The following is a 7366-nucleotide window of genomic DNA, read 5'->3' as shown; positions in this document are numbered from 1 at the left end:
GCATATAATTGCGTCATGCTTTATCATTCACTCTTCCAATCTCTATCTTTTAATTAGTTTATTTGGACCATTTACATTTAATATAATATTATTATATATATATATTGGGACTTAAGTCTAGCATTTTTGTTCTGCTTTCTATATGTTTAATCTGTTTTTAATTTCTATGGTTTCTTTTTTCTGATTTATTCTGAGATACTTGAATATTTTCAGTACTTTGATCTCATTGTATTTTTGTGTGTGTGTATGTGTGTGTGTGTGTGGTTACTTTTTGTTCTATTACATATCCCTCAAATAACACAAGTTTTTATTTTTATCAGTACTGCCATATTATCAATTAAAGTGTAGAAACATTATCTCCCTTTCCTCCATTTACCCTCACTCATATACATTGAGGGTAGAAGAAATGTTATTAAATATTTTCTCTATTTTCATTAAAACTACATCAGATAGTATTATGATTTTTGCTTTAAACATAAAACATAATTTAGGAAATTCAAGAGAATAAGGAAAGTCTATTGTATTTGCCTACATATTTTTTTTTACTGTATTTGTCTTCCTTCTTCATATTCCAAGATTCACTTATATATTCTTTCCATTTAGAGCACTTTTTGTTATTGTGGGTGGTTGGCAGGGAGGCAAATATATCTTCTGTTGAAAAAAGTTTGTCCTGATTTCATGACCAAAGTGTCAAGGAATATCTTGATTTCCCCATCATTCCTGAGGGATATTTTCACTGATGTAGGATGCAGGGTGTTGCCTTGTTTCACATGCTTTTACCCTGAGTAACTTCTGTTAGTAAGATGGTATCTGGGAATGTCTTTGTCCCACTTTGATATTAAAATATGTTTTGCTGGATATATTTTTGATTGGTAGTATATCCTTTTTATTCAGAACTCTGAATACATTCACCTACTTTCTTCTTGCCTTCATTGTTTCAGGTAAGAAATCAACTAAATTTCTCCTGTATATGCAGAGTAATTTTTCTCTTGCTACCTTCACCATTTTCTCTTTACCTTTAGCTTTTAATGTTTTGCTTATAATGTGTTTGAGTGTGTTTCTCCTGATGTTTACCCCACTGGGCTTCTTTTGAGCTTCTTTTATGTGTAAATTAATATTTATAATCAAATTTGGAAAATTTCTTTCATTATTTCTTTGAAAAATATCTCTTCATGATAGAATCTTTATTAAATTAACATAAACTCTTTTGCTTTGACAGATATTAATATAAATATATACTACCTCATTTGGTTACTATTTATCTGACATGAGTTGATTTTCACTATTTGGATGTCTACTCTGATATGTTTAGATGTGTTTTTATAGAAGATACTGTGAATGATATCTTCTATATCAGTACCAGCAACTTACTTCCAAATTGTTACATACCACCTCATTGCCACTCCTAACCATATGTTTGAAGCACATATAGCATGTCTGTGTATTTTCTAATATAATTTTTTCATTATCAATATGTATACATTACCCTCATCCACCCTGGCATTCCTTTTCAGAACAGTAGACAAACAAAAGAAGAGCAGAAAGTTGAGATTGCTCTCCATTTCAACCAGCACCCTAAATAGAATTTAAAATGAAGATTATGGAATGTGGACCTAGTTCTGTAAAGAAAGCATTTATACATATTTTAATATATGTAAAATGAGAGCTGTATCATAAGTACTCTTCCAACTAAAACTCTGATTCTGTAATTGTACAGTCTGGTTTTCTCTATTCTGCTAAATTAGTAATCCCTATGCTATCTGATGACATTAGCTGCTATTTCATAATGCCTTCCCAGAGTTTAGTTAGTCAGGGTTTTATTTCTTGCCTTAAAAATGAAAAATTTTATGTACATGCATATAAGTTATGAAGAAAGGGATTCTAAGTGTTTGGACTACCTGATTTGTATCTACATGAATCAAATTAGATTAATGGCAAATTGACATTACTGCTGATATACTGTGGATTAAAGCTCAAGCAAAGTAATACCCCTGAAAAAAATAAATAGAGAAAAAAAAGAGAGAATCATTGTGATGGAATTGTTTCAGATATATGTAGGAGTCTATACCTTATAGAATAGCTTCACAGTGCATTGTACATCTTTGCTCTAGGCTTATCTCTATAGGAGGTAAACAGTCACAAAGAACTATGTATGATTCAAATGCTTTAAAGGTAACTATATAAATTATGATTATTCAAGGGAGGTTACTAATTAGTATTTTTATTTTGACTCATGCTTCATATGATACAAGTGTCAGTCTGATGTATATTAAGTTTGACCCTCATTTTATGTTATTTAAATTGATTGTGTCTAAACATGAATTGAGCCCTGGCTGGTGTGGCTCAGTGGATTGAGTGCCTGCCTGCAAACCAAAGGGTTGCAGGTTCTATTCCCAGTTAGGGCACATGCCTAGGTTGTGGGTCAGGTCTCCAGTAGGGGGTGGGCAAGGGGCAACTGCATATTGATGTTTCTCTCCCTCTTCCTCCTTCTCTTCCTCTCTGTCTAAAAATAAATAAATAAATTCTTAAAAAGAAAATCAAATTGAATCAATAACAATTTTGGTATGCTTTTTAAAATTACATATGCTCCCTTGAATTTCAGATACCATACTTTGGGTACCATACTCCTCCCCACTATGAAAATATTCATCTAGTACCTTAAACTAAAGCAACTCACTAGGGCATTAGCTAAAATAGGACTTTGTTAGAAATATTTATAATTTTGGCCTTATAATTATCCTAGTAGGCCATGAAGAAATCTCAGACTCAATGAATCCATGAGATTCTGTCCTCTTACATGTACAGTCTAGTGTCTGCCTTCCCACAGATGTCTATTATCAACTAAAGATGTCAAAGGATATGCAAATGGAAAATGACAAAATAAATTATAATATCTTAAAAGTGCTAGAAAAACATATTAAATATATGTGTGATAATTGTTTTGAATATATTTTATTTGGTAACAGAATTTTATTTTGACAACTAACAGATATTTGACTGTCTCTATATGAAAAAATGGTAGTTTTCATAAATTAGAGTTTAACAGAGAAGTATTCTGTTATAGTGAATTACTATACATCTTCTGTGATGATAGGATTATAGTATATAGTTCTGTGTAAGTTTCTGCCTCCATGCTCCAAAGTCAGAAAGTTCCAAGTTATCAAATTTTCTAAGTAACATCATTTTCAACTTCACCAATATTTTCATCTGGCTTATTAGAAATGCAAGAAAGGGACTCAGAATAAAAGTAACAGAGTTGCTATTTCTAGAGCTCTTTATAGAAACTGGAATACAAAAACTGGAGTTCTTGAGTGAAAAAAAATTCTATCTTTGAAACTTACACAGATTGCATGCATAAGAAGTAGAAATTTATGGCCAGAGATAGAATATACTGGTGCTATAATAATCATGAGTACCTAAATATCCACACAACAGATTGGTGTGTTTTAGCATTGTACATGACATAATATTATGTCATTCTACCTACTCTGACACCTAATCCATCTTTCCCTGAAGGATCTAATTACTGGCTGATTTGGTCCATATTGCATATTAGACATAACTGGATTTTATTATTTGTGTGAGCATTTCTAACCTTTATGAGTTAGCATCATTACCATTATTATGCTCAACTACACTACAGTTGAAACTATCTGTAACTGCACAAGTCAGTGCCTCTCAGCCTGACATCACTTTTGTCTGGCCTAAGTTAAAACCCAAGAAAGAAGGTCCGCATTGAAAAGTAGGAGCACAGGCAGAATGACCCTTCCAAATACATGAGGTCTGTATAGTTCTGAGGTAATTCCTGCCAAAAGTCTACCTAGCATTGACTTTAAGGTGATTTGGTATAAATTTCAGAAGGACAAAATGAAAACTTAAACCAACCAGAAAAGAAGGAGAAGAATGAAGAAGTGTAGACTTTTGAGAGCTTAAAACCAACCATGATTTCCTACAGCTGTTAGAATAAAATCCAAATGTGTTTCTATTTACTTCAATAACCTATCATGAAGCCCTGGTTGATCTATAAGAACCTTTTATTTCATCAGCCCATTTTTTCTCTCAATGCTTCAGATAACCTATCTATTTTCCTAACATCCTGGGTACTCTTCACTGTAAGGAGTCTCCTTAAAATAGAATTACAAATGAATAACTACAGGGCATGAAGAGTAGATAAGGTAATAAAAGAAATCATCAGGAGTCAAAAATATAAGAAAAGAAGAAATCCAAAAAAGTAAGCAAATCCCAAAGCAGATGACCTAAAGAGTTCTGATAATCTTCAGTGTTCTCAGACTTTGGCTTTAAAAAGATGAGATTCTTTTTTAGAGAGTGCTGAATAAAATCAAAACCTTGAAAGGGAACAACTTTAAGTGAAATTTTGGACTAGGGAAACAAACAGGAAGAAAAGTGAGATGGCAAGGGAATAAATATCATCAACAGGAAAAGAAAATGAGATGAAAACTCTAACAGAGGGTTTGAAATATGGATTCAAACTACCCACATGTCCAGGGATGAAATAGACCAAGGATAACTTAAGGCAGTCATGAATGACAAGGGTCCAAGGAGCCTCACAGAAACAAGGTAAATCTTGTCCAGGAAATTAGCCCACAACCAAGAACTTCGAATCACATAGACAAAGCTTCATTGAATATGATCTCAAAATTTAAAAAAATACAAACATATAGTAAAACAAGTGGAATTAGAATTAGAAAATGTGAAATTATGATCCATGCATATGTTGATATTAGCAAGATACATGAAATTATCTTACATGTTTAGTAAATAAAAAGTGAAATAAAATTATAAGTAACATTCAAAGCATATCACAAGGATAATTTGAAAGAACTAAATAGAATATTTTCATGAAAAATATCCTACTTGATATGAAATGCCCCATGGGAAGGATCAAACGAGGACTGAACATAGATTAAGAATGACTGAATTAGTTGCTAAGCTAAAAAGACAATCAAGAATGAAGCTTTGGTTCATTTGGTTCTGACCACAGAAATGGTCAGAGGAGAAATACCGAACAAAGAAAACTTAAGTGAATAATTACTGGTAAATCGTTCTAAGTTTTATATGTTATTTGAGAAAAGGATAAATATACTGATTAATTTTACATGTTAATTTAAATATGCATGAAATAACTTCTAAAAAATCACTCAAAGTATATAAATGTTAGCTATAACATCTATATTTGGAAAGTGTGCATTTATGTGATGAGGGAGAATTTACTGTAAAAGGCATGTACAGATTAACTCAAAACCTCAACCTATCCAAAAGAAGGCAAGTAAAACTTTCTAAATGTATGGAATCAATTCAAAATAAAATGAAAACAATGCTTATAAGTCTCTGTCAGTAAAGTAAAGCAGAAAATAAAAATAATCAAAGGATCAAATGATCAGAAATGTAGATAAAATATGCCTGAAAATAAAAACTAAAAGTACATAATAGAAATTTACTTGAATTCATAAAATTTAGTAAGGATGTTAGATACACAAATGAAGTTTGCTTTTCTACACTATAGCAACAAGCACTCAATAGATTGTATAAAGATACCATTTATAATAGAAGCAAAAATGTGTTATACAAAAGAATCATTATAAGGCTTGCAAAACTTATTGGAAAAGTTTATGAAAGTTCTCAAATGTATTAAGGAAGATCTATATAGGGAAATATACATTGCTTTTTGATAAGAAAACTTAATATAAATATGAAGATTCTCCTAAAATTAATTTATGAATTCAATCAATTTTCAATCAAATCCAACAGACATTTTTTTTGTACATTGATGTATATTCTAAACATATGTATAAAAGAGGAAAGAGCCATAAAAAGCCAAGATTTTCCTGAGGAACACATGATTGATTGTAGAACACCATAATATGTAAATCTGTAAATCCCAAGTGAGGAAGTCCAGCTCCAGTATTGTTCATAGGCCACTGTTGAAATGTTGCTTCCCTGGTATTGTTGACTGCACACACTGGTGGTGCAATCCTTGAACAGCTTTGGAAGAGACTGATATATAGTGTGCTTGGTATTGTCTTCTTTTTTCATTAAAAGAAAAATACTAGAATTGATACAAATGTTCAATAGAGAAAAAAGAAAGTAGTGTATTCATATAATGAAATGCCATACTGTAGTGAAAATTAACAAACTTTGGATCCAGACTCTTTTGTATGTACTCAATAGAACTGAAAAAGGAACACATGCAGTGGAAGAAGGTTGTAGCCATGGCGGCATTAATATTCAGAAATATAACTATAGAGGACATCATGAAAGTCCTGAGGGTATACTATAGTATTTTAATGCATTATAAATTCATTTTCTGTCAACTTGTTTAATAAATTAGTTTCAATAGCCCTTGCTTGTGTGGCTCAGTAGATTGAGTGCTGACAGTGAACCTAAGGGTCACTGGTGCAATTCCCAGTCAGGGCATATGCCTGGGTTGCAGGCCAGGTCCCCAGTAGGGGGTGTGCAAGAGGCAACCACACACTGATGTTTCCTTCTCTTTCTCCCGCCCTTTCCCTCTGCCTGAAAATGAATAAATAAAATCTTTAAAAGGAATTAGTTTAAATGATAAAAATGTTACTTTAAGAAACTTTGGGACTATTTTTATTTTGCTTTGTAAACTTTCACCTCCTTTAACCTGAGAATGAATGTTACTACACTTGATCTTAGCCAAAAGGCCGAGAAGCGATAGAGAATGAATGTTAAAGGATCTTTCTAATGGTTTCCCACAGAAAGTTACAGATCAAATGTGTGGTGTAGTACACCTTTTCATTGGATAGCTCCTCTAAATGCAGTTAGCTATGACACTAAGTCCCATCAGGCCCTGAGCAAATCACTCATTCATTAATTTTTATTCATTTGATCAATGAAGAAATACATTTATATCTATTCTGTGGCAGGCACTTTGTCCTGTGTGGGTACAAAATTGGATAAGGCATGGATTTACCTGGATGTGCTCACTGCTGCCCTGTAAAGGAGGACACTGATCCTGTCCTAAGTGGACTGTGACATCATACTCATGTATGCCCAACTCTAGATAAATTTATTGGGATCCTGAAAACCTGATTTTCAAGAGGTGTTTGCCACTGCCCCATCAGGAAAAGAGGAATATCAAGGGAAGGTCTCATCAGTAATCCTCTCCTAAATGTATTCCCAGAATCACATAAGTGTTTCTGTGCCCAGGACTTCCTGCCGCCAACCCCTGCCCCTGCCCCCCAATATCCCGCTTAGGATCTCTGGCATATCACTAGAGGTATTTTATACTGGGCCATTTTCATTTGTACAGTTCTTTCCGGTTTTCACTTTCTCTCATTCACAGTCTCAACCCTGACACACCAGCATGCTTTAGGATTTCTAA

At 32.9% G+C, this 7366-nt stretch overlaps 1 pseudogene; it reads right to left on the bottom strand.

The window, feature by feature from the left end:
• Positions 1-6493: 6493 nt before the first annotated feature.
• Positions 6494-6698, bottom strand: LOC123805657 (annotated as a pseudogene).
• Positions 6699-7366: the final 668 nt, after the last annotated feature.

Source organism: Phyllostomus hastatus, unplaced genomic scaffold (assembly GCF_019186645.2).
Source record: "Phyllostomus hastatus isolate PE091 unplaced genomic scaffold, TTU_PhHast_1.1 phas_scaffold_317, whole genome shotgun sequence".
Taxonomy (NCBI): domain Eukaryota; kingdom Metazoa; phylum Chordata; class Mammalia; order Chiroptera; family Phyllostomidae; genus Phyllostomus; species Phyllostomus hastatus.
Note: the sequence above shows the minus strand (reverse complement) of the source record. Positions and strands in the feature narration are given on the sequence as shown.